The 27,541-nt window shown below is 43.1% G+C and overlaps 1 long non-coding RNA gene across 1 annotated transcript; it reads left to right on the top strand.

The window, feature by feature from the left end:
• LOC308458423 lies at positions 1-26,481 on the top strand. The gene is made up of 3 exons (XR_013977392.1): positions 1-499; positions 4,253-4,482; positions 25,662-26,481. It is a non-coding gene; the product is annotated as an uncharacterized lncRNA (long non-coding RNA).
• Positions 26,482-27,541: the final 1,060 nt, after the last annotated feature.

The raw sequence follows: 27,541 nt of genomic DNA, 5'->3' as shown, positions 1-27,541 counted from the left end.
CCTTGCCATGAGTACATGAATCGGAACACCAGTTCCTATGGCAGCCATCCACCCCATATGCTCACCACATGCTTGGTTGTCAATACCCTTCATATACAGGAGCGCCCCCCCCCCCCATTACACAGAGGCTATGTTCTGGAGCCCCACGACCATAAGCAAAAATTGCGCAAGTGAGGCGCACCCTCTAAAAGGTCTGTTTTTTCTTGCTCTCCAGCTCTCTCTTCCACTCTTTCTCCACGCAACTCTCTTTTCAACTAGAGTTGAAGCTCTGGGGACTGTTGGAGGATGGAGGACGTGCAGAAAAGCTGCTGAATTTCATTTAAAGAAAAAAATGTGATGAACTTGGAGCTTTTTTCTGCTTGGTCAAAATTTCCCTAGATTTTTGCAGACAAACTAAAGGAAGATCAAGAAGATTGGTGACATTCTTCAGGAGAATGGGAAGGTTGCAGACCTTAAAACTGCCATTGGATCCTGCTAATTTTGGAGTCATATCATACAGGTAACATACCTTAGGAATTATTTTGGGCGGAAGCTTTTCATTTCGGCACGTCCTATTTTGGGAAAAGCTTGTATTCTTTGGAATTGTTTGCAGAGTTTTGCTCTGGCACCCAGATCACATGATTTCTCTTCAGCAGGACATGGCAGAGCTCATCTGTGAGGAAATGAAACTTGAGATTTCTCAAAGCATTTTGGGAGGGGGGGCAATCTAGCAGTGTTTTAAGAAGGTTTTTCTTTGCGTTGGCAATGCACCAACCTTACATATTTACCCTGAATTTATTTCTATTAGCAAAGTCAACACAAGATCTTTCCCTAATGGATTTTCCTGCTTCAAGAATGTGCATCTTGGTGAATGATGTGCTTAATTGTTCACTTTAGAAGAAGGAGCTATGGAGAGTTGTCCGTTTTGTGCTAAATTTCTTCTTTTTTTTTTTTAAACAGACTAGTTTTACACCAATTAAACAAGAAGAAAATAAAGAAATTTCACCCATCATTCACTACAGCAAATAACATAATAAATATTAATTTCACTTCAGCATTAATAATAATAATATTTGCAACTTGCACTATAATAAAGAACAACAATAACAGAACAAACAGGTACAGATCTCTCATGTGTTGTGACAGTATATGTTTGGAAAGAAGTGATAAGCACTGAAATCAGATAAAGAATAAGTAAAACAACTGTCTGATGTGGCCCTCCAAAACCCACTGTGGGTAGTTGGAGGTCATGAACTCTCAAGAAAAGTATTTATGAAAGTCAGGAATGGAAACCATATTGTGTCAAATTGTTTCCTTGATCGGGTGGGGGAATAGATAGAGGGGAATGTTACATTGCAAGAATAGCTGCTTTTTACTCAGTCAGATCATCAATCCTTCCAACCTGATACTATCTACCAAGAGTGGCAACAGTTCCCTGAGGTCTCAGACCATCCAAAGACATATTTCAGTCAAAGGCACTCAAGGAGGATACAAAGCAGGACTGGAGGCAGGGTGGTCTGAGTCTCTTGAGGGCTGCATTTGGTTCCTGAGTCTGATATTGCCTATCCATGCACTAACACCTCCGCCAAGCTAAGCAGTTGGCTCCTTACCTCTCTCGCCCTGACCTAGCCACTGTGATCCACGCGACAGTCACCTCCAGACTGGATTATTGTAACTGGCCCTACGTGGGGCTGCCATTGAGACTGACCCAGAAACTCCAGCGGGTGCAGAATGCCACGGTGAGACTCCTTACGGGATCCTCGCTGCGGGATCACATTCACCCCAGTGCTATATCAGCTGCACTGGCTCCCAGTGGAAGACAGGATCAGGTTTAAGGTGCTGGTTTTAACCTTTAAAGCCCTATACGGCCTAGGACCCTCGTACCTACGGGACCGCCTCTCCTGGTATGTCCCACGGAGGACCTTACGGTCACCAAGCAAAAACATCTTGGAGGTCCCAGGCCTCAGAGAGGTTAGGCTGGCCTCAAACAGAGCCAGGGCTTTTTCGGCTGTGGCTCCGATCTGGTGGAACACTCTGTCACAAGAGACTAGGGCCCTGCGGGACTTGACATCTTTCCGCAGGGCCTGCAAGACAGAGCTGTTCCACCAGGCCTTTGGCCAGGGCACAGCCTGACCCCCTACTTTGGCAATCCTCAGAGAACTCTAGCCCAATGGTTGCCATTAATTTGATTTGAACTAATTTTAAAATGAACTGGTTTTAGAATGTTGTATCATTTTACTGTTGTTAGCTGCTTTGAGCCCGGCTTTGGCTGGGGAGGGCGGGATATATATAAAAAATTATTATTATTATTATTATTATTATTATTATTAACAACACAGCACTCCTAACAAACTACAGTTCCCACAGGGAGTTCACCATTTTCATGTCTGCTTCAGGCAGAAAAATGCCTTGGGTCAGCCCTGTCCATAGATGCCAAGGGCCGACCTTTGAACTCTTTGCATGCAAACCATCTGTTCTACTGATGATCTGTTCTACTGTTGTTGTTCTACTACTAATCGTACTGCCTTCTGTGCCAACTTTTAAATGCTGGAAACTTTTCTATTCTGCCAGGCCTATGCAGGCAATTAAGAGCTCATTCTTCCAACAGTGGTTTATTGATGTTTGTGTTTAACTTTTCAGCTTTTGAATTGTTTTAAATTTTTGAACGCTTTCCTATTGCGTGGTTTTTAATCTTTCTAAATCTTGTAAACCACTTTGATATATATTTTTATGATTTAGCAGTCATAGAAATGTTTTTTAAAAAGTAAATAAATAAGAAAATTTTATGAAATCGTTTCACAAAGGCATGTGGAATGTAATTATCAGTTTCAGCATTCTTCTTCCACCTGCCAAATGTTGGAAGAATAAGAGCACTAGCTCTGCTGAAGAAATATGAAAGGAAGGGAAGAAACTCTTCATGCCGCTTTGGATTCTTCAGAAAGAGAGAAAGGATTATATGTTGCTTAATAGATGTGTGTGTGTGTGTGGTGTGTTGTTGTTGTTTTACAAGTTCTCTTGTAAGGCACTGTCTTGAAGGTACACACATACAACTGTGCGACGTCGATGGAAATCTGGTTTGTCAAAGGCCAGTTTTAAAAGGGAAGTGACCGATAAAGAGGGAAAGATGAAAGAAGAGACAAAATGTGCAACGTATAAACTCATTTTCTGTGTACTTAAAAAACACACAGAGAGAGGACCCTAGAGGAACTCTCAGCTTCAAAGCCATAAGGAAAAAGGTAAAGCTGAGAAAACAACGAGGTCAAAAGGTATTGAACCATACTGTGTGCCCTGATGGAACTCAACAGATATCAAAATGTTTTAAAGGGGGATATGTTTAAAAACAGAAAGAAGCTGACTTCCAAGAAAAGTATGAGGGACAATATTAATAATATTTGATTATTACAAAGAGTCTAAAATGATGTTTGGGACTATATGGAGTCAACATTCAAGCTGTACACAAGTGGAAAACTGGTTCTCTAGCTATTAGCTTTGCTCTGCACAAGCAAAAAGGAAGTTGATTAATCCTTACTGAAATCCAAGGTTCCGCTTAAGAAGGAATTTTCAGAGGCATATTAGTCAGTTTGCAACTAGGGCACCGCCTGTAGTATACATTTAATGAAGTCACGGCTTTGTTTGTTAAGGGTGCCAAAGTTGTTACAAGTTCCTGGTATTCCTGCCCCACAAAGCTACAGTTTCCAGAGGTCCCTGGGAAGAAGGACTGACATTCAAACTGGTCTGAGAATTGTAGCTCTGTTAAGGGAAATAGGGTCTTCCTAGCAACTCTCACCACCCCTAAGAAACTACTTCCCAGGGAGACACCATGGCTGTTTAAACTGCTTTGAAGCTGCTTTAAATGTATACTGGCATATGCCTTTCATAGACTAGAGCCTATTTCCTCAGATGTATGATATTATGAGGTCATCTTATTATTATTTTTATATGGATAGCCTGTGCAGGGAACCAAAGGCTGAAATTCTGGTCATAGAAAGACATGGATGTAGCCTGAACCATAACCAATATCCAGGTGGAACACAGATAACTCTGAAATATTGTCTGCACACCTCTGTGGTATGGCTGTGGTTTGCGACTTTATCCCTAACCAGACCCAGACCTGCTTAGCTTCAGCAAGGGGTTGACACCCAGTGTCTTCAGACTATACCCTGCTAGCTGTCATAGTCTTCAGAAGATGGTTTCTGCTGATCTGCTTGCCTATCTTTATAAATAGAACTTGCCACGGTTCCTTCCTTTTTGTTCTCCTTTCATCCTGACTTAGAAAATCAGTACGTTGCCTACCCTTTAATCTTGTGGGTATTTGATACAGTCATATACACAGCACTGCATTGTGGGGGACAGAAGATACCAGCTGCAAGTCTACCGTTGCAAGTCCTGCTGGAGTTCCTCCCAGTCTGTCCACTGTCCTAACTGCTGGACCACCCAGTAAATCCCTGAGGAGGGGGCTTGTAAGCCCAGTGGAGGCCCTTTGCCCTGGAGCCAGCACTGAAGGCACTGTGTGAAAGCTAACACTGCATTATGCCTCACAGATATGTCCATAGATCAGGAAAGGGGCCTTCAGAACCAAAGATACAATAAGTTTAATGCTACCTGAAACAAAGAATATTAAGGTGTAGATCTAGAAACAATAGCACATTTGCTAACAGCTGCAATGATCTTCATTGCCAGAAGCTGGAAAAAGAACAGCACTCCAGATTTGGCAGGCTTTGGACCACAGTAATAATGATCCAATTAACGTATTAAAAAAGGGCCAGTGTCGGAAACTTGAATAAGTTCATGGAAAAAATAGTCACTTTTATAATGCTCTGGAATGACAATTAGCAGGACAACAGTCAACTTATGGAGCATTTCTAGGTTCATTTTAATTTTTGTCTCCTTTTCTTTGTACAGAAAGCTTCTCTATTTTCATTGTGAAAATTGCAAGACGTTGAAATTGATTGTGGAGAATTAACTAACAGGGTGACTTTGAGCGTATGCTGAGCCCAGGAATTTCTTTTCACTTACACAAAAACGCACTCCTAATTCTCACTACCACCAGCAGCTGTGTTAATCTTAGTAGCCTAATTTAGAAAAAAAGGAAGCCTTCTCATTGTTTTGTTTTTTAAAAGGAAAGACAAGAGTCAGAATCCTTGCTGATCACTCAGAGATGCTGCGCCAACCTTGTCTTAGAAGTTTACGGTTAAACATAACCTAAAAAGGAGGGCATGAACCCTAATGCAAATTAAATTATAACTCGAAATGGCAGGGTATAATCTTAAGTACAAAACAGTATAATCTTAAAAACAAGGGCACTGTCATTTCCTGTCATGGAGAACCTCAACTAAATACAGCCTAACCAGCAAAAGTGCTTGGGTAAGTTACTGAGTTGCCAAGAGAGGTTTAACGTGGGAGCAGGCCAGCTATTCAGTGTTTTCCCAGGCAGCCCGTTGGTAAGAACTTAAGAGAATTCTGCTAGATGAGGCCAGTAGCCCGTCTGGTCCAAAATCCTGTTCTCACACTGGCCAACCAGATGCCTGTGGGAAGCCTGTTAGTGGGACATAAGGGCAATAGCATCCTGTCTCCAACAGTAGATACAGAACATAGCCATTCAGGGCTAGTAGCCATTTATAGCCTTGCCCTCCATCAATTTGTCTCATCCTCTTTTAAAACCATCCAAGTTGCTGGCCAACTGTGAGAGCAAGCTCCACAGTTAATGCACAGCATTAAAAGTACTTTCTTTTGTCTATCTTGAATCTTCTAACATTCAGCTTTGTTGGATGTCCATATGAGTTCTACTGTAATGAGAGAGGAGGAGGCTGGAGCAGTATACAGTGGTACCTCGGGTTACAGACACTTCAGGTTACAGATGCTTCAGGTTACAGACTCCACTAACCCAGGATTGGACCTCGGGTTAAGAACTGTGCTTCAGGATGAGAACAGAAATCATGTGGCGGCGGCGTGGTGGCAGCAGGAGGCCCCATTAGCTGAAGTGGTGCTTCAGGTTAAGAACAGTTTCAGTTTAAGAATGGACCTCCAGAACGAATTAAGTTCTTAACCCAAGGTACCACTGTAATCATGCACAACCCCTTAGGCCCCATGCACCCCACTCCTCACAATTTATTGACAAGAGCTGCTGTTTTGTGTATCTGTTATTAACTTAACCTAGTCTACTGCACAGGGCATTGCAAAACTAAAAGGGGCAGTGTAGATGGGGCCTAAATTCAGATATTTGGACGGGGACCAATGCGTAGCATGTTGGTGACTTGTGGAAGCCGGTGTGATGTATCACCAAAGTAAGCAGAGCCCCAGCAGAGTTTTCAGAGGTTTCCTGCTCCCAGAAGACAGCTTCTTCCAGAGTCCCCGGTTAAGGGTAAAACTTTTCTCCCACATAGTTCAAAGTAACAAAGTGTTTATTGTCTCCAGACAAGAGAGAAAGCTAAACGCTATCTGCTATACACAGTTCTGGTCTTTGAAGTGAAGATACATATGGGAAACACTGGCCTGCGAGTGCTCCAGTTGGAGAGCAGCCTTTACCAAAGGTGTTATGGGCTTTGAAGACACTCAAATTCAGGACGCAAGGGAGAAACATGCTAGGAGGAAGGCACGCTTGGCAAATCCACACTGTGATCAACTCCCGCCCAGAAACCAGTGTCCCCACTGTGGAATGATGTGTGGATCCATAATTGGCCTTCACAGTCACTTATGGACTCATTGTTAAAACTGTGTTTATGGAAGACAATCTTACTCGGCTATGAGTGATCGCCAAAGAAGAACAGATCCACTAAGACTATCACCATGCTTGCTAATGCCACTGAATGAAACCTACAGCCTCTTCCCCTGACTCTCACAGATTCAGAGTCAGACAGTATCAGGATTTGCAACAGGACTTAATGAAAGCGATGTCCTAGAGATCATTGTGCCCATCTCTACATGGAAGGGTGAATGACTCAGCAAGTCATACACACGATCTCTCTGGTGTTGCTATGGCAACACAGTGTACCTGGCACCTTTCTCTCAGAACATCCAGATGTGAGAGCAAACATGCTCCTCAAAGCATGAGACCAAGCACTGTGCAATTTAATCCATTATTCGCATTACACTATTCTGTGAGCCGCCCTGAGATCTTATGATGAAGGGCGGTAAATAAGTCCAATAAAATAAAAATACTAAAATATAATAAAAATACACCAACAAAGCAATGTGAGACCAGTCACCTAGACATGGAATGACTTCACTGGCCTGCAGCGATGTAAGTCCACTCTATTGGCCAACCTGTGGCCCTCCAGGTATCACTGGACAACTCCCAACATCCCTGGACTGTTGGCCAACCCAGCAACATCTGGAGGGCTGCAGGCCTAGACACTTGTTCGTTCCCTTTCTTAGGCCTCTGTCCTGAATTCTCCACAATGTGATAAAAGAAAAAGAAAATGGCAGAGAGGGGAAATGCCTTCTGTATGCAGCTGAGGTGTTGCAAGGGACATGTTGAGTTCAAAGTCAGGATAGAGGAATTAATGTAGGAATGGTTACGTGTGTGGAGAAAGTGTGAGTGGACTGGTCAGAAGGAGCTGTACTGAAGTGGAATTACGTGGTGGTGGGGAAACTGCCTGGCGTGCTTCTCAAATAATATCAGTCTTAAGTCCAGCATTACCATTTATGGCCTCATGACAAATTGTATTGTGTAAACATAATTGAGGCTTGTTAATACTAAGGAAGAGGACCCATTTATCATACACAGGCTGTTGGCAGTGGAAGACTAAATTGCACATGATATATCAAAAGAAGGCGTGTAAATAGCTGCTTCTTTCTTTTTGGTAATTGATGAATAATAAATTTACTTCAGCAATATGCCTGACTTCAGTTGGAGATGATGAATCATCTATTATATATCAGGCAGGGGGAGGGGGTGGATTTTGGAAAGGCAAATTCAAGGGTTTGCTCCTTATGGCTTTTGGGGATCCTTAAGGCTTTGGGGGATCGTTTAGGTCCCAGGTAGCAATGGGCCCACCTCACTGCGAGCTTTCCCCACATCTACTATTCTGTACCCAAATAGTAGTGGAGATGATGAGGAAGAGGATTCCTGTTGAAGCTTCTCTTAGGCACTAGAAACTATTTCAACCATACTGAGCTCCAGGAACCTTGGAAAAGGTAGCTTCCACTATTCCTGATATCCCTAGCAGACACACTAGAAATCATTTGATATTGTTTTTGGCAGCCCTTGCACATATAGAAATTAGGAGCCATGAAACTATATCTTCCATGGAGATATATATCATCTCTTGGAGCCCAAGAGATGCCCTGTAATGTGAGCAGAAACTAAAGTGATTTAGAAATGGTTGTATGGAGGGAATCAGTTCTGGGTCAGACTAGCAAGGGAAGGAAACAAAGGAGATCTGACCAGTTTCAGTTTTGTATACAGTTGGTAGCTGCACAGTGCCAAGCAGAGGTTGTTCTTTCTAATCCGGTCTCTGTGAATCATTTGTAATCTTGCAAATCCTACACATGCCCTGCTGGGAGGTGTTGCTGGCAGCAGATAGGTAAAAGGCAGTGTTGTGGGAAGGTGTGGAAAGGCTTAGCTAGGAATGAGGCTGAGCTTAAAGGAGTCAACTGAGATCCTATCAGTTTGAGAAGTTGAGTGAGGCTCATTCCAAATCAAGCAGGGGATGCTCACCTTGTGTGTATCTGAAGAAGTGTGCATGCACACGAAAGCTTATACCAAGAACTAACTTAGTTGGTCTTTAAGGTGCTACAGGAAGGAATTTTTTTACTTGTAAAGACAGTCGACTTGCAACTCGCATGCAATTAACTTGACGATCGCAACATTACGTGCAGCTACAACCACACACATTAAACACACACAAGGCGGAGAGCTTCAAAGCTCTTTGTGGTGAGAGCTTTCAAGCTCTCCATATTGCTTATTGGGTTTTGAGCGTCTCTAGGGCTCTGGGAAGCTCTTGCAAGACCTTGTGGAGCTCTCCAAGATTTCTCAAGACCCTCCCAAAGCCTGGTAAGCAAGGTGGAGAGCTTAAAAGCTGTCAACCTTGCATTGGGGGCAGGGGGGCCAACTTGAATAAAATAGATTATGCTCTGCATAATCAGTCACAAGACATGGGGCGCACACACCATTTGAATGACAATGCCAATCCACTGGGGAGGCCCTAAAAAGGGGGTGGGTGGGTAAAAAGACCTCAGCCCTTAGGAGTTGGCTCCTGTGATTGGGGGCAAGGTCATCTTGGTGTACTGGCTTCGGAAATGTAGGGATGCTCATGCAGGGTGGATCCGAATTTGTTCTGACTACATGTGATGTCAGGTTTATGCACAATCCCCAGAATGTAACTCCCACAGAAGCTGCAAAATGACTGGAACTTGAAAATGAATTTGTTGTACGTAGAGAAGGTTGCAGAAAATCTTCATAACAAATGTGGGCAGCTTAAAGGCTTGCACATGAGATCCATACATCTAATGAAGTACGTGCTTGCTTATCAAAGCTCTTTAACACAATACCAACGTGTTAGTCTTCAATGGTAGCCACCAGTGGAGATAGCCCTAATAGCCTGGAATTGTGCTGTGTCTACTAGGGTTTGTGAGGAAAGAAAATGGTGATTGGGTCTCTGAGAAGGGAACAATGCCTGCAGCAGCAGCAAAGACAAAGCCATTTCCATTTTTTCAGTGGTCACACACACACACACACACACACACACGAGAGAGAGAGACAGAGAGAGAGAGAGAGAGAGAGAGAGAGAGAGAGAGAGAGAGAGAGTGAGTGCATGTGGTGAATTCATCCCAAAATGGCCTCCTGTTTTGAGTCCTGACTTTTTGCCCACACCCCACTATATGCTGGAATTCTAATTTCAGTCATTTATTTACCTCAGTTCTAGAATATATAGACCAGGAATAGCCAACATGGAACTAAACTACATCTCCCTCATTCCTGACCATTGGCTATGCTGGCTGGAGCTGAAGATATTTCAATATCTGAAGGGCACGAGGTTAGCTACCCCTCATATAGACCAAATATGGCACATTTTGACATATGATATGTGGAGAATTAAGAACAACAGCCCAAGCAGAGAGAGTGTAAACACTGGAAGTTTTGTAAAAGACACCAGGAAGACCACATTGGGACAGGGTGTACAACTGTGGTCAACCATTTTCAGGAAGGTGATGGCAAACTGGAACTGGCTCACAGAAAACCATTTAAAGTGTCCAGACGGAATAAAAAGAGGAGACTTAATATTGTTTAGTCTGGCAAAATGTAAGCCGAAGGTGGACACTCACAGTCTCCGTAAATAGAGCTATGGTAGGAACATCGAGTGGAGTGAGAAAAAACCCTCCTTATATTAAAGGACAATTGTTGGCATGAGGGCAAATGCACATAAACAGGAAATGAGTAAATTTAGACTGGAAATTTAGAATTCCTTTACCTTTTAGGGGAATGGAAGTCTTGAATAGGTTGCCAGAAGGAGTGTCTTGGTAACAAATCTCACTTATTTGGAGACGAAGCGTGATTATTTTACAGAAGGTGTAGTGCGATGTGATTGACAAAATTGTTAAGACATAGTGTATATATATATAATTTCTGGTCAGAGGTTACTTAGATTCACTGTCTACATTTATAACTACTTTATAAATAATTGATAGATAGTTGTTCAGGGCTTACACTAATGTACCTTGGGTTATGCCTAGTAGCAAACACACAGCTTCTGAAGAATTTATGTTGCATGTTTCTACAGTGAGGCATCAGACAACAGTCTGGTGGCTGCATTCTGCAAAAGCTGCAGTACGGTAATGTAGTAGTCTAACAGGGCAGTTACCATATTGGCCCGAATATAAGCCGCACCCTTCAAATTGATGGGGGGGAAAGAAAAAAGAAAAAATACCTGAATATAAGCCACCCCATTCCTCACAGCTCCTGGCTGCATACTGGGCGGCAGCAGCAGGGAGCTGTTGCCAACGGCCTTTCCCCTTCTTTACTCTCTCCCGTCCCTGCCTTGGGGAAGAGGGTGGGGGACTGCAGGCAGGGCGGGGGGCACTTTGCCACTCTCCTGGCACTGTTTGCCCCACGCTCCTGGCTGCATTCTGTAAGGTGGCAGATATAAGCAACACTTTAACTTTTCACGGTTGGAATTTGGGGGGAAAGTGAGGCTTATATTCAGGCCAATACGGTACTAGAGTATTGATTACTGTGAACAGGAAGCACCACAGCTGGCAAATCAGCTGTGAAGGGACCTCAAGTAACAACACTGGATCCATGAATACCCCTAAGTTTTCTATTTGTTCCTTTAGGGGGAGTACCACCCCCCTCAGTTCCTGGACATGGCCCCATCTACCCTCAGCACCTCCATCTTCTCAATATCCAGTCGCAGTCCTGGGGCTGCCCTTGAGACTGACCAAGAAAATCCAGCGGGTGCAGAATGCCGCGTCGAGACTCCTTACAGGGTCCTCGCTGCAAGATCACATTCACCCGGTGCTATACCAGCTGCACTGGCTCCCGGTGGAGTACAGGATCAGGTTTAAGGTGTTGGTTTTAACCTTTAAAGCCCTATATGGCCTAGGACTCTTGTAACTACGGGACTGCCTCTCCTGGTATGCCCCACAGAGGAACTTACGGCCTTCAAACAAAAACATCTTGGAGCTCCCAGGCCACAGAGAGGTTAGGCTGGCCTCAACCAGAGCCAGGGCTTTTTCAGCTGTGGCTCTGATCTGGTGGAACGCTCTGTCACAAGAGACTAGGGCCCTGCGGGACTTGACATCTTTCCGCAGGGCCTGCAAGACAGAGCTGTTACACCAGACCTTTGGTCAGGGTGTAGCCTGACTCCCTCCTTTGGCAATCCTCACAGAACTCTAGCCCAATGGTTGCTATTAATCGGATTTGAATTAATTTTATAATGAAATGATTTTAGAATATTTTATCATTTTACTGTTGTTAGCCTCTCTGAGCCCAGCTTTGGCTGGGGAGGGCGGGATATAAATAAAATTTTATTATTATTTTTATTATTATAATTCATCCAGGCCATTGCTACCTCCAGATGATGGTCCAACACCTGGAAAGGTGAATGACATCTGAATATTGAATATGGGGAAAGCAGAGTTCTAACATTTTGCAGTGTGTGTCTGTGCACATTCACATTCATACACCATTAAGCCAGGGTAATCTACCGCTCACATTTCACTTTTAAAGACTTAGGAGAAGGAACTGGGACCTGGCAATTAGCATCTTCAGAACTCATGCTAACTTCTTCTTCTTCTTTTTAAACCATTGCTCAAATAGTGTGAAAGATCAAACAGGCAATTATTGATCGAGAATGGGTACAAGAAAATAGCAGCTAGTAAACAGAATGTCATGAGATAGTGAGATAGAGAATAGGGGGCTGAGAGAAAACCCTTTGTGAACTCACTTCATTAAACAGGGACATGAAGCGAAGCCACATGTTTGATCTTCTGCCAATGCTGTCCTTTAGTCTAGACTATCGTTCCAAAGAGCTCTGTTTTGAGATATTTAGAGAGAGCAGTGACCCAGGAGCTATCTTCCCACTGCAGGTTCCTGTGTGAAACTTTCTCCAAGGCTTGTGGTTCCTGTGGGCTTCATCCAAGATGTCTTGTACCATGGCTTTAAGAAGGCTAGCATTTTCAACTGTCACACCCACATTTACTCAGGATGATGGATTGCTTACCAGTACCAAGATGCCGCAGTGCCAATTTCCCTCGAAAATTAAAGTCGTATGTCAGGGCAAGCGGGCCAGAGGTTAGAAGAAAATCTCCATTCCTATGAAGTCCCCTTGGGAGTGGTGAAATCTCAGCCTCTGCTAGCAAACTTTGCTTCAGCGTGCATAAACATCTTCCCTCTTGCATGGATAATTACTTAAGTATAATTCTGCAAATATTTATATTAAGCAGAATAACAGGCTCCCCCATACACTGTGTGCAAATTTGGGTACTGGATGCACTCCCAATCATCCTCTTTAAAGGCCAGTCTCAAGATGGCCTTTTGCACCGATAGGGAGAACTCTTGGAATATGAATGTTGAGAAATGGCTTCCCAGAAGAGAGGAAAGTTGTCTCTTACTCACCAACCAACTTTCCACTATGAAAAGCCAGATGCCCCAGGAAAGTGAGCAAGAATGTCATGATGAAAATCATTGTTATCTGTTGCTTATTGGGGAGAGATGACAGTTCAGTAGTAAAACACATGTTTGCAAGAACAGCGAGGTTAGAGTTTGCAGGATAAACTTGTTTATAACTGTGCTTATTGATCATTTTAATTTATTGTTTGGTGCAGTCAAGCAGCATATAAATTTTATGAAGTAAAATAAATAAAAAAATAAAACCTTTAAGCCTCTTTCTCCCGGCTACCACTTGCAGGCTCCACCAATTGATAGAGAACTTCAGGGCCTTAAAAGACCAACCCTCTGGCCTGTGGATGGGCACTCCATTCCATAACCTCCCTTCTAGTGTGCTCCATGTGCTGCTCAACTGTGGTGTTCAATGGGGGGCATTTGGTTCCTCAGGGGAAGGTGCCCATGGTCAGCATGCATGCTGGCATCTAGAGGTGGGGCTAGCCCACATATTCTCAGTCGCCCCTTTATGCATGCCTGAACAAGACAATTATCTTTCTGCATTCTAATCTCCCTTTTGGTTATTTTGCACCTGTTGATTTGGTGCTAGGTAAAGGTAAAGGGACCCCTGACCATTAGGTCCAGTCGTGACTGACTCTGGGGTTGTGGCGCTCATCTCGCTTTATTGGGCGAGGGAGCCGACGTTCAGCTTCTGGGTCATGTGGCTAGCATGACTAAACCGCTTCTGGCGAACCAGAGCAGCGCACGGAAACGCCATTTACCTTCCTGCCAGAGCGGTACCTATTTATCTACTTGCACTTTGACGTGCTTTCGAACTGCTAGGTTGGAGCTGGGACCGAGCAACGGGAGCTCACCCCGTCGCATGGATTTGAACCGCCAACCTTCTGATCGGCAAGTCCTAGGCTCTGTGGTTTAACCCACAGCGCCACCCGTGTCCCATGCTTTGGTGCTAGGAGGGACTTAAATTAAGTTCTATGCAGATAGGGCAGATGGGAGCTGTAGTCCAAAGCAGCAGTTGAGGGAGGCTGCAGCAAGACAACGATGCATGTGTCAGAAGATTATATTGCATGCTTCAGAACATTGTTAGTGAGTTATTAGAATCTACTGTCCCTATAACGTATTAAATTTAGTAGGGGTAGTAGCCAATGCAAGTCTTCAAGTAGATCCATTGCTTTCAGTGTGTCTGCTCTGAGTACAATTTAGCTGAAAGATCACCCAAATTCTTCCTCCTTCCTTTATAGTGCATCTCACAAATAAATAAGGTTCACTGATAAGGAACAGGTAGTACGTCTAGGAGTGATGCACATTTCCCCTGTAATATTCTTTCTGTGACTTACACGCTTTACGCATTCATAGCAACTTTGAGCAATGTGCCATTAAAAAAATGGGACAGCCCAGTGGTGAACTGAAAAGATGTAGCTATGTTCACATTCCAAGACCTTTTACCAACCTCCAATAAAGAGACTGATGTCTCAACACAGAGCACTCTTGTTTCAGCAAATATTCCCCATTCCTTGGCCTGGCATTCTTCATACACATTTCTGTGTGTATGACCCATAAGCACATCCCCATCAGCCGGCTTGCTTTGGTTTCCCCCACTGCACACTGACATTAGGCAAGTCTTTTTCCCAGCAGCAGTAATTTCATTTACCATAAATTATTTTATTTGCAGTACCTTGGAGACGTCCTAATGCTTTCATGTCATAAAAAGCTACTTCTTCTGGAATAGTTGGAAGCACGTCTTCAAAATCTTTTTTTATTTAAAATAAAATGCAAAGGAGACAAACAAAATAATTACACTTGGTAAGAAAAACCATCACATATACGTGAAGAGAAAAAGGCAAACTGGCCTTATGCACTTTAATTGTGTGCCAGCTTAAGCAAAATCATAATGGCAATTTATAACTGTTAAAAAAGAAAGAAAGAAAGAAAGAAAGAAAGATAGAAAGAAAGAAAGAAAGAAAGAAAGAAAGAAAGAAAGAAAGAAAGAAAGAAAGAAATCAGGGCTAGTCCTACTCAGGGTAGACCCATTAAGATACATTTTACTTTTTTAAAGAAATAAACACATTAAGATTAACCAACATGACTAACTTAGATGCGTTAATTTAAATGGGTCTACTCTGAGTTAGACTAGCACTGGATACAAAGCATAGTTGTCTCCACTGTGTAGCATCCATGAATGTGCAAAACTCAACACCCAGAACATTAAACTGTCGAGATCAACCCCTGCAGAAAAATGATGCTGATGCTGATGATAATTTTATTCTTTATATGCTTCCACCAAAATATTAAAACACAATAAACCAAACATTAAAAACCTCCCAATACAGGACTGCCTTCAGGTGTCTTCTAAAAATCGTATAGTTGTTTATCTCTTAGGATAGTAAAGGTAAAGGGACCCTTTACCATTAGGTCCAGGCATGGCCGACTCTGGGGTTGTGGCACTCATCTCGCTTTATTGGCCGAGGAAACCAGCGTACAGCTTCCGAGTCATGTGGCCAGCATGACTAAGCCGCTTCTGGCAAACCAGAGCAGCGCACGGAAACGCCATTTACCTTCCCGCTGGAGTAGTACCTATTTATTTACTTGTACTTGCTTTCAAACTGCTAGGTTGGCAAGAGCAGGGACCAAGCAACGGGAGCTCACCTCGTCATGGGGATTCGAACCGCTGACCTTCTGATCGGCAAGCCCTAGGCTCTGTGGTTTAACCCACAGCACCACCTGCATCCTATCTCTTGGGATACACACTCTTAAAGGAAACTCATGCTCAGAAATCTGCCACTTTCTCCTTGCAAATACCCATCTTCCAGTAGCTGCCCACCCACCCAATCCAGATTTCAGATACATGATAAAGGCAAGCTTTGGAACTGTTATGGAAGGCCAGTAGAGTAAAAGCCAGGAGGGGGGAATTCCATGGAGAAAGCAGAGTCAGAGGTTAAGATCTCCTTCAACGCACCACTCCTTCCCTTCCCAAGCTGCGCTGAAGCAGAGAAACAACAGCAAATGTTCGGATCATGTTCTGGCCAGATTCTTCTAAGTTTTCCTGGAAATAGATTTTTTTAAAGAAGAAGAAAACCCCTAAATTCTTGAGAGTTTTTTTAAATAAACGCCTGAGAAATAGCCATACATGCATCTATTATACTAGGGACTTTTTTTAAATAAAAAAAAAACACATTTCGCATGTCACACACTGAAGCAGTGACCGATGGGAATAGGTCTCACTGCTCTTTCCAGTAACAATTCTGCACTTCCCATATTTCACGTTCCAGAAGGAGCAAAGTTATTAGCCTTTAAAGGCGGCTGTTGCTTGCGTGACCTCCTGCTTCTTTGGAGGAGGGGAGGCAAATTAATGAGATCACTGCGAGGGCTAGTTCACGAGAAGCTCATTTCCATTTCCTCCTTTTAAAAAGGGACATGCTTCTTGCAATTTTCAGGGACTGGTTTTTTGTTTTTTAAAGAGATAATAAAGAAGGTTCTTAAGCAGGGCAAGAAATGACAAAAGAATGCTGTAGCTCTGGTTCGTTAAGATGTGCGGTGGGGGTTCAGTTCTGCCTCTATGATGTCAGAGACAGAGAGAGACCCAGAACCAGAACCAGAACGAGACCCAGACCCAGAACAAGAACAAGAACCAGAACCAGAACCAGAACCAGAACCAGAACCAGGACAGAGAGCTGGAGAAATGTTTCCAGGGAAAGAAAAACACACCCCACCCATGGCCACCTTGCTATGATTACAGTAGCGTAGCGTGGGTTGTCAGCACCCAGGGCAAGGCAAGTAATTTGCGCCCCCTAACCCATGGATTTGCGCCCCCTAACCCGTGGATTTGCGCCCCCTAACCCTAACCCCCAGATGTTGCGCCCGGTGCGGCCAGCCCCCCCTGCACCCCCCACGCTACGCCACTGTATGATTAAGATCAGAAATGAAAGGAAAGGAAATCACACACACACCGAAATTATAAAGCAATTCTCAAAGGCCCCGAGAAGGAGGCAGAAAAATGGAAGCGTCTTAGACTGAGGATGAAACCTACCGAGAAACTGGATGACAGATTTTGGCACAGTGCTAATTCCAACAATAACAAAGTAGACAATTAAGTAGTCAGCCTGTCAGCCAATTACACAGCAGATGCAACATAAACAGAGGTGAGGGGGGATTCCAGATGATAGTGAACCTGAGTATTTCCATATGATTCAGCTTTCAAATCCCTCCCTTGGTATTTAGTGGAGAGTACCTGAGAGCGTCCTGCTTTCCTGTCATTGTTCCAGGGATCTAAATTTGCTGCAAAGGATATTTGTCTATGAGTGTGGGTGGGTGGGTGTGTTAAAATTCAAGTTCCCAAGAGGGTTATAGGGCAGAGTTTCAGTGTACTGATAGCTCCCTGCCATCTTTAGCACCTGTAAAGGTAAAGCGACCCCTGACCATTAGGTCCAGCTGTGGCCGGCTCTGGGGTTGCGGCGCTCCTCTCGCTTTATTGGCTGAGGGAACCGGCATACAGCTTCTGGGTCATGTGGCCAGCATGACTAACCCACTTCTGGCGAACCAGAGCAGCACACGGAAACACCATTTACCTTCCCGTCGGAGCAGTACCTATTTATCTACTTGCACTTTGACGTGTTTTTGAACTGCTAGGTTGGCAGGAGCAGGGACCGAGCAATGGGAGCTCACCCCATCGGGGGGGGGGGGATTTGAACCGCCGACCTTCTGATTGGCAAGTTCTAGGCTCTGTGGTTTAACCCACAGCGCCACCCGTGTCCCTATAGCACCTGTAGCACCTGTAGACATCCCTTTTATTGCACATTCATGATGATTTGCACCCTTAATGCTATTGGGGCAGTCACACACAAGCCCACTTTCAATACTTTGTGCACCTGCTAAAGTTTTTGGTCATGCTGCTTCAGTGCCTATCCCATAGCTTCATGCTGAAATCCCACAATTTTCTATACCACCAGTGTTCTGGCTTTTATTTTTCCGGCTTTTGTTGTGCTATAGTCCCTCTGGACAGCAAACATGTGGCAGCATAAAGGAAGCATCACAGAAAACTAAGAAAGTGGAATAAATCCATCACCAATGCAATATTATCGTGTTAAGGACATGTTGCAGAATATACCTGCAATAAAATACCAGTCTGGATGGGTCTTCTACAGTATTCTGAAGTGAAATAAATTGTGCAGCCTAAGCAAAAATGCTTAACAGGTTCTGAATTTACATTCCTTGAGGTTAGAACTGCAACTAAATGAAGTAATCAGTTAGATTAATTGGAACTGAACCAGATTGCTGCTGCTGACCTTGAAGTTGATGGTCGTGGACCTGCATACCCTAGCTTGAGCCATGATGCTCACAGATACCTTTCCTCAAGTACAATTCACCTGAGAAATTAAGCTCAAACTCACCATGAACTGAACACCTCCCTTGTTCTCCCAAGAAGTGCCAGAATTGAGTTCCAGTGAGCTTGACCTCTTTTCTTTCAGCAAACATAGTACATGAGGTTTTTACCAGACAGCTTGGCTGTTTATGTCTGTGCCAATGCCTCAACGACTTATCCTCTGTTTTCTTTACACTGCCACTGTGCTGATTAACGTCTCGGTGAAGATCATTGTCATAACCCTGACACACTAGAACATGGGTAAGCCAATGTCACCAATGACTAATGGCTCTGTATAAGGAGTCAGCTATTTAAAATGCAAACATAAAAAAGTAGAAAAACAGATTAGATATAAGCCATGTGGAACTCAACAGAGAAAACCACAGTCCTCCAGGTAAAGCCTTCTAACTACCGGCTGAGTAAGTGTAGAAATATGGCAGTGTACAAATTAAACCAACATTCCTGGAGTATCATAGAATTGCATAGTTGGGGAACCAAAAGGGTCATCTAGTCCGACCCCCTGCAATGCAGAAATCTTTTGCCCAATGTGGGGCTCAAACCCATGACCGTGACAGTGAGAGCCTCATGCTCTGCCAACTGAGCTATCCCAGCTTGCTTGCTTCTCTGTTCCATATTGTTAGACTGATGGTCTTAAAGAGTTTCCAAGGAAGGGAAAAAGTGTTAGTTTTTGGTTTCTCTCAGTTTCCCATTTTTATAATCTTATTTCCATATCAGTTTGCAATTTTATTTAATTTTTAAAGTCTTTCTCAAAATTCACCAGCCTTTTAGTGCAAATTTCTCCTAATAAGACTCATTTTTGGTATGCGATTTTATCTAATATGCACATTCTTGCAAAGCAATTTCCCCATATATAATGATGTTTGTTATCTTCATTAATATATGCTTTTATAGATGCAGTGTTTTTGCATGCAGTTGAAGAGCTACATTGCAAGATTTGGAGGAGTGCCAAATTCAAATGCTGGCTCTGTTTCAGTTCACATGTTGTTTGTAAAGTACGCATTAAGTAGGGCTTACCTTTAAATGCAAAATGAATTGAATTTCTCCTCCATCTCTTAAGTGGGTCACAAATCAAGTCCAAAGCCATTGTATGGTATCTTTAAGGGCTGCCACTTCCCGTATGAAGTGGGTGATAATGCTTCATGCAGTGTCACCTACCTGCCCTGGAAACAAATTGGTATGGACGCTTAAGAAATAGACAGAATTGTCTTATCTTTCTGCAGACAGATCAGCAGTGCCAGATTTACATATAAGCTAAACAAGCTATAGCTTAGCACCCCACTCTCTTGGGGCCCCCAAAAAAATTTAAAGGGAAAAAACCCTGGATGTACATCTCCAAATATAAGATAAAAAAACAAATAAAATAAAACTTACATACAGCAACAGTGTTTTGTGTTGTGTAGGCTCCTATTTTGTTATGTGTAAATAGCTTTAGATATTTATTAGGTCCATAAATTACCATATAGCATATATTCAACACAAAAAACAGTGACAATTTGTTGTTGACAAAGGACAGCTGGACATATAAAAGGCCCCATTACCTTCAGTAGCTTAGGGCCTCATCAAACCTAAATCCAGCCCTGCAGATCAGTATGAATGATCGAAAAACAGGTCATCTGGAAACAACTGCTATTATTTGTTGGTTGCTTGGTTGGTTGCTTTTGTAAACCACCTTTCTGCCATGACACCTAAGCTTTACAATTTATAATATTAGCAGAACTTCAAGGTCAATCTAAAAACACTGCCCAGATTCACGATGGCTAAATGCCACATTTAAGTGGATAGCCCAGCCAAAGTCTGAAGAACAAGTTGCTCAAACTGAAGAGGTGGGCCAGAGTTTGCAGCTTTACAAGACTACACAAATCACCATTGGTCTCTGCCATCACCTGACTCCCTCAATGCCACACCCCTTTTGTATCTGCTGTGGTGACACTGGAATACAGTGGTGAGAAAGCAACAGCAGCCTCCTCAGCCTCACCCCTAGAGTCTCTCTGGTGCCTTTTCCTGAATCGTGGAAAGAAGCGTATATTGCACTGATACCAAAGACAGAGACTGAAAAGACTCAGATCAAGAACTACCGCCCTATATCACTACTCAATGTGGATTACAAAATTTTTGCAGACATTTTAGCAAAAAGACTGAAAAAAGTGTTGGTGGGTGAGATTCATAAGGACCAAGCAGGCTTTCTCCCAGGAAGACATTTGTCAGATAACGTGAGGAATATAATAGACATTATGGAATTATTAGAAGTTAATAGAAACACTAAGGCAGTTTTGATATTTGTGGACGCGGAGAAAGCCTTTGATAACATTTCTTGGAGTTTTATGAAGAAGAATCTACAAGGGATGGGGGTAGGCCAAGGTTTTGAGAATGGTATAGGTGCAATATATTCTGAACAAAAGGCCAAATTAATTGTAAATAACGTGGTAACTGAAGCAATTCAGATAGAAAAAGGGACACGACAGGGGTGCCCAATATCTCCACTGCTTTTTATATCAGTCCTGGAGGTCCTGCTAAATATAATTAGAAAAGACCAGTTGGTTAAGGGGGTTCAGGTCGGAGCAAAACATTATAAATTGAAGGCCTTCGCAGATGATTTAGTACTTACTTTGCAAGAGCCAGACACTAGGACGAAAAGGGTTTTGGAATTAATTCAAGAATTTGGTCAAGTTGCAGGTTTTAAATTAAACAAACAAAAAACTAAAGTGCTGGAGAAAAATCTAACAGCTACGGAAAGAGAGCAGTTTCAAAAGGAAACAGGATTAGCTGTGGTTAAGAAAGTGAAATACTTGGGGATTAACATGACATCTAAAAATGTGAATCTATTTAAAGATAATTATGAGAAATGTTGGATGGAAGTTAAGAAAGATCTAGAAGTTTGGTCAAATTTGAAGCTTTCCTTGTTAGGCCGAATTGCTGTTATTAAGATGAATGTTTTGCCTAGAATGCTGTTCTTATTTCAGGCTTTGCAGATTTTGGACAAAATGGACTGTTTCAAGAGGTGGCAGAAAGATATATCTAAATTTGTCTGGCAGGGCAAAAAGCCCAGAATAAAATTTAAGATACTTACGGATGCAAAAGAAAGAGGGGGGTTTGCCCTGCCGGACTTAAAGTTGTACTATGAATCAGCAGCTTTTTGCTGGTTGAAAGATTGGCTGCTCCTTGAGAATACAGACATTTTAGATTTGGAAGGGTTCAATAATACCTTCGGATGGCATGCTTATATATGGTACGACAAGGTAAAGGTTCATAAAGGTTTTAAGAATCACATTGTTAGGAAAGCTTTATATAATGTTTGGATTAGATATAAAGACTTGTTGGAAAACAAAACCCCAAGGTGGCTGTCGCCAATGGAAGCTAAAGGGTTGAAAAAACTTAATATGGAATCGAAATGGCCAAAATATGGGGAAATTCTAGAGCAAGAGGGAGATAAGGTAAAACTACAGAGCTATGAAAAATTGAAGTCTAAAGTTCGAGATTGGCTCCATTATTATCAAATAATGGAGGTTTTTAAACAAGACAGAAAAATTGGCTTCCAGGTGGAAAGATCCAAATTAGAAACGGAATTGTTAGAACCCAATACTAAAACTTTGTCAAGAATGTATAACTTGTTGCTGAAGTGGAATACACAGGACGAGACGGTTAAGTCAGCTATGATTAAATGGGCACAGGATTTCGGTTATAACATTATGTTTGCTGACTGGGAAAAGTTATGGACCACCGGTATAAAGTTTATGGCATGTAATGCCCTAAGAGAAAATATTATGAAAATGATTTACAGGTGGTATATGACACCAGTCAAGCTTGCAAAAATTTATCATTTGCCCGATAATAAATGCTGGAAATGTAAAGAAACTGAAGGTACATTCTTTCATCTTTGGTGGACTTGCCCAAGGATTAAAGATTTCTGGGAGATGATTTATAATGAATTGAAAAAGGTATTTAAGTATACCTTTCTTAAGAAACCAGAGGCTTTTCTCCTGGGCATGGTTGGCCAATTGGTGTTAAAGAAGGACAGAACTTTTTTTATGTACGCCACAACAGCAGCAAGAGTCCTTATAGCAAAGTATTGGAAGACACAAGAACTACCCACACTGGAAGAATGGCAGACGAAGGTGATTGACTACATGGGACTAGCTGAGATGACCGGCAGAATCCGAGATCAAGGAAAAGAGACAGTGGAGGAAGATTGGAAGAAATTCAAAGTTTATCTTAAGAATTATTATAAAGTAAATGAATGCTAAAACGCCAAGGTTAGGAAATTATGAGGTTACTGCTGTATTGACTTGGTAATGACAAGAGGGTTTAAAGGTCAATTAATTAAAATTTGAAGAGAGGATTTGCTGGAAGAAATTTGAAAACAGGGATGCAGAAAGGGAGGGTATGGGGAAGTCGGAGAGAATAGGGGTATGAAAAGAAGGATTTGAAATTTTACATGTTTATGTGTTTGTTTGTTATTGTATTGTGTTTTGTATGTGTTAATTAAGTGTTAAAAAATCAATAAAAATATTAAAAAAAAAATAGAGTCTCTCTGGTGCCTTTTGAGAGTTATGTGGCAGCTCTCGAATTGGTGTTGAGCTCTGTAAAACTTTTTTCAGGGAGAGGGGGACACAATCCAAGCCCCAACGGTGTCTTTCTTTACATCAGTTCTTCTCCATTGCCCCGTGATATAGTTTTGTCCAGAGTTGCAATCACCTCTGATAAACCTCTCTCAATTCTAGCCAAGCGAGTTAAAATCCTTAAATCCCATTGTTTTCAAAAGGCACAGAGAACCCATCACAGGACTGCTGCATAGCTGGTTTTCAGCCACTCCATTTCAAAGGACAGCCTTTGGTCTTCACCTCTCTGAGTGGTCACCAGCATATTTGTGGCGTGGAGGACTTAAAAAGTATCTTCTCCCTTTAGGACTTGGCTGATCAAGCAAAACCAGATGGATTTCAAGGTCTGTGAGCGTCAGCAAAGCCCTGTGCAAAGATCATCAGCAGGGCATGACACACCCACACCCTCCCCAAATAATAACAAAAGAAATAAAAGTTGTTATCTCTTGATGATGTGGAATGGATTGTCCAAGTGAAAAAAAGCTTCAGGGTGGCCATGGAATAGGGCACAGCAGAATGGGTGGTAGAAATCACAGAGGTAAAAGTTATATTCCCAGCTGCTGTATTATTCTGTCTGGCTTCTTCATGATACAGCTTTCAGCGTATTCTGCAAACACACCTATTTGCCCTGGCCTTTGACACCTGAGATGCATGCTTTGAGGGTGCACCCTATTCCTGTGACTGTAAGCCCCTCTTAATTCTGAATCTTACATTGTTGTAGCCAGCCTTGGGACTTGCTGAGGGGTGGCTAATAAATTTACCAACATCATCATCATTGGGCAGCCTCTTTAATAGCTGGTGTACTGCTAGGGGATGAGGTTTCACACAATGCTCTCTGTGCTTTGTGGGGATGCTACACTCCCCCAACATCCACAAGTCCTACATCAGATGGAGATTTTCTTGAGCACCAAGGCACACATGTAGTCAGCTTCCACATATGGGAGAGAAAGAGAAGAGGGGAGGAGGATTTTCAAGGCCAGCACATATAAGGAGGGAAAGAACTCTGATGGGATGGAAAAACAGGGAAGCTTCATGAACTGTCAGGGGGCTACCTGTGTCTGACCTGCAAGTATATATGTGCCAGGCTGCAGTTAAACTGTGGGTGGCACTGTGGCCTAAACCACTGAGCCTCTTGGGCTTGCCGATCAATCCCTATGACTGGGTGAGCTCCTGTTGCTCTGTCCCAGCTCCTGCCAACCTAGAAGTTTGAAAGCACACCAGCACAAGTAGATAAATAGGCACCGCTATGTTGGGAAGGTAAACGGCGTTTCTGTGCGCTCTGGCACTCATCATGGTCCTCTGTGCACCAGTAGCAGTTTAGTCATGCTGGCCAGATGATCCAGAAAACTGTCTGTGGACAAACGCCGGCTCCCTCAGCCTGGAAGCGAGATGAGCGCCACAACCCCATAGTCGGCTTTGACTGGACTTAACTGTCCAGGGGTCCTTTACCTTTACCTTCAAACTGATATTTAGCCTTAGTCACAGAGCTGAACCTCTGAGATCAACGGGTCTTCTCTGAATAAGATTAACATTGTCACCAAATACCACATCCAGCGTTGTGTTAGATCCAGGGTGGGAAACTTTGGGCATGGAGGTCAAATATGGCCTCTGGGCATTTCTGTGTGGCCCTTTGAACTCTTCCTAGGCCACGCCCTCACTGGCTCCGCTTTCCACACATACACAATGTTTTTGCCTGACTGGCTTGTGTTCTTGAACTCTGATAATGCCTCTTGTTTGGATGGAGGATAGAGAGAGATGTCTGTTGTACACATTGTACAATGGTAAAATCTACGTTTGTTGCCCTGTCTGCTTTTGCTTCTGGCTCCACCTGCTCTGCCACTGGCACATGGACCTCCAAAGGTTGGCCAGAAAGGAATTGGCCCTTGGATTAATAATAATAATAATAATAATAATTTTTTATTTATATCCCGCCCTCCCCAGCCAAAGCTGGGCTCAGGGCGGCTAACAACAATAAAACAAGAGAACATTTCAAAATCATTCCATTAAACAATTGCTTCAAATCAAATTGATGGCAACCATTGGGTAGATTGCCAAAGGAGGGAGTCAGGCTGTGCCCTGGCCAAAGGCTTGGCGGAACAGCTTTGTCTTGTAGGCCCTGCGGAAAGATGTCAAGTCCTGCAGGGCCCTAATCTCTTGTGGCAGAGCATTCCACCAGATCAGAGCCACAGCCGAAAAAGCCCTGGCTCTAGTTGAGGACTGAAACAAGTTCCTTTCCCTGGGCTGGAATTGTGGGCTCAGAATAGAGAGATGTGGGTACAACCCATTGCTCAGCCATAGAGTTTATCCAGTGATCTTGGGCCATTTGCTATTTCTCCATCTGAGCTACCTCCCAAGAGTACTGTGAGCATAAGTGGTAGGACTACCTAGGTACTCCTGAGCTTCTCAGGGGAGAAATCAGGCAGAGTACCAAGGCAAGTAAGAAAGCTGGCAATCCTCAATGCTATTGCTCTTGGGTTTCCAAGAGGCATATGCTTGACCATCATGAGAAGAGAAGGCTCAATTTGATCTGACGAAGCAGGACTCTTTCTGTGTTCGAAACTAAGAAAAATAGCAATATGGCTTGGGGTGGGGTTTTTTTTATTAAGTCACAGTAAGTGGGAATAAAAGACATCTTTTTTTACAGATCCACTTTTCTGGAAAAAAGAGTGCCCTTGAAATTATGTGCTCCCAGTTAACTGTGCAGCTCTCTGTTCCAAAACATGAGACGCAGCCAAGCTGGCATGCTGATGAACAGCAGCTTCCCTTCAAAAACAAAGCCAGGAACGAGATTCTGGCACAGCGCAGCCGGCAAAGTGCAGTTGAGAATGGTGGCCACGATCCAATGCAGAACTGAGCACGCTTAAGCCCATTGAAATCAAAGGGATTATCTGTGCCTGGTTTCTTCCAACTTGGACTGCGACCAATATACTGTATATATGTATTTATGTAAGTATTCAGGATGAATGAAATTGTTCAATTAAGGTTTAGGTACAAGAAGAGACGCTATCGGTGTTCTTGTGTCAGAAAAAAATAGCTTTTTTTAAAAAAAAAACAACTCCTTTTAGAGATTAAAGTTCTTTTCACATCCAGTTTGCAATGTGTTCATGATTTTGTTGCTAAGATAATAAAAATGAGTTTTTGTTAGGTGCTTTTTTCTTTTTTCTTTTGTAAAGCCCTGTCTTTTTTACCTACTGACTTCCAAGTTATCATTCAGCCATTAAGGAAACTGAGTTCACTGGAGGTTGAATATTCAGATCCAGGCATGTGCATCTCGAGTTTGCTCAGGGTTTGCTTCTGCAAATACAAGTATAATATTTGCTTGGGTGTAGAGCTGTATGCCTTAGTTTAAAAGGTGAGTGGCAGGTCAAATGCACACCGCAACAGACACACTTCGAATCAGCGAAAATGTAAAAGCAATAAAGTTGCATACGGACATAAAAGCATAAAATGGATAGCAAAATCAGCCAGTAAGGTAAAGGTAAAGGGACCCCTGACCATTAGGTCCAGTTGTGGCCGACTCTGGTGTTGCGGCGCTCCTCTCGCTTTACTGGCCGAGGGAGCCGGCGTACAGCTTCCAGTTCATGTGGTCAGTATGACTAAGCCGCTTCTGGCGAACCAGAGCAGCACACAGAAACGCCATTTACCTTCCCACTGGAGCGGTACCTATTTATCTACTTGCACTTTGATGTACTTTCGAACTGCTAGGTTGGCAGGAGCAGGGACCGAGCAACGGGAGCTCACCCCGTCGCGGGGATTTGAACCGCTGACCTTCTGATCAGCAAGCCCTAGGCTCTGTGGTTTAACCCACAGCGCATATCACTGCAGACATAGGAGCATAAGAACCAGTAGCCCATCTAGTCCTGTTCTCAAAGTGGTCAACCTGATGCCTTTGGAAAACCTGCAAGCAGAATCTGAACTCGGGAGCACCCTCCTCTCCTGCCATTTCCAACAACTGGTATTCAGAAGCAGTTCGGCCTGCCTCTGACCACAGAGGCAGAGCAGTCAATTTAGTGAAGTCAATATGCCATTAATTAATAACATGCCAAAGCACCTAATGGCAGGCATTCCATCAGGCTACAGAGCACAGAGAATATCGGGGGGGGGTGTGTGTCTTTGTCAAAAGCCTGACTGAAATCAAGATACACTATGTCCACAGCATTCCCCTGATCCACCAAACTTGTGACTTTAACAAAAAGAAAGAAAGAAAGATGAGATTTGTCTGGCATGACAGCTCTCAATATTCTTTGGGAGAAGCCATTTGTTTTAAATGTATGGTATGTACACAGCCTAAGTCTTTATCCTCTTCAGTGTGTCAGCCCTTCAGGTATGTGAAGAGTGCTGTCATGCTCACCTCACCCCAGTCTTCTTTCCTTAGCCTAAACATGCTTCAATCTTCCCTCGCAGGGCTTGTTTTCCATACTCCGTTCACCTGCTCCATGCTCTTTCCCATTGACACTGCGGATACATTCATTTAAAGCATTTTTACTCCTTTCTTTGGCTGAAAAGACTCCCACAGCAACCTAT

The sequence above is a fragment of the Podarcis pityusensis genome (genome assembly GCF_964106645.2).
Source record: "Podarcis pityusensis genome assembly, chromosome: 11".
Classification (NCBI taxonomy): Eukaryota; Metazoa; Chordata; class Lepidosauria; order Squamata; family Lacertidae; genus Podarcis; species Podarcis pityusensis.
The sequence above is the reverse complement of the archived record's forward strand: the minus strand, read 5'-3'. Positions and strand labels throughout refer to the sequence as shown.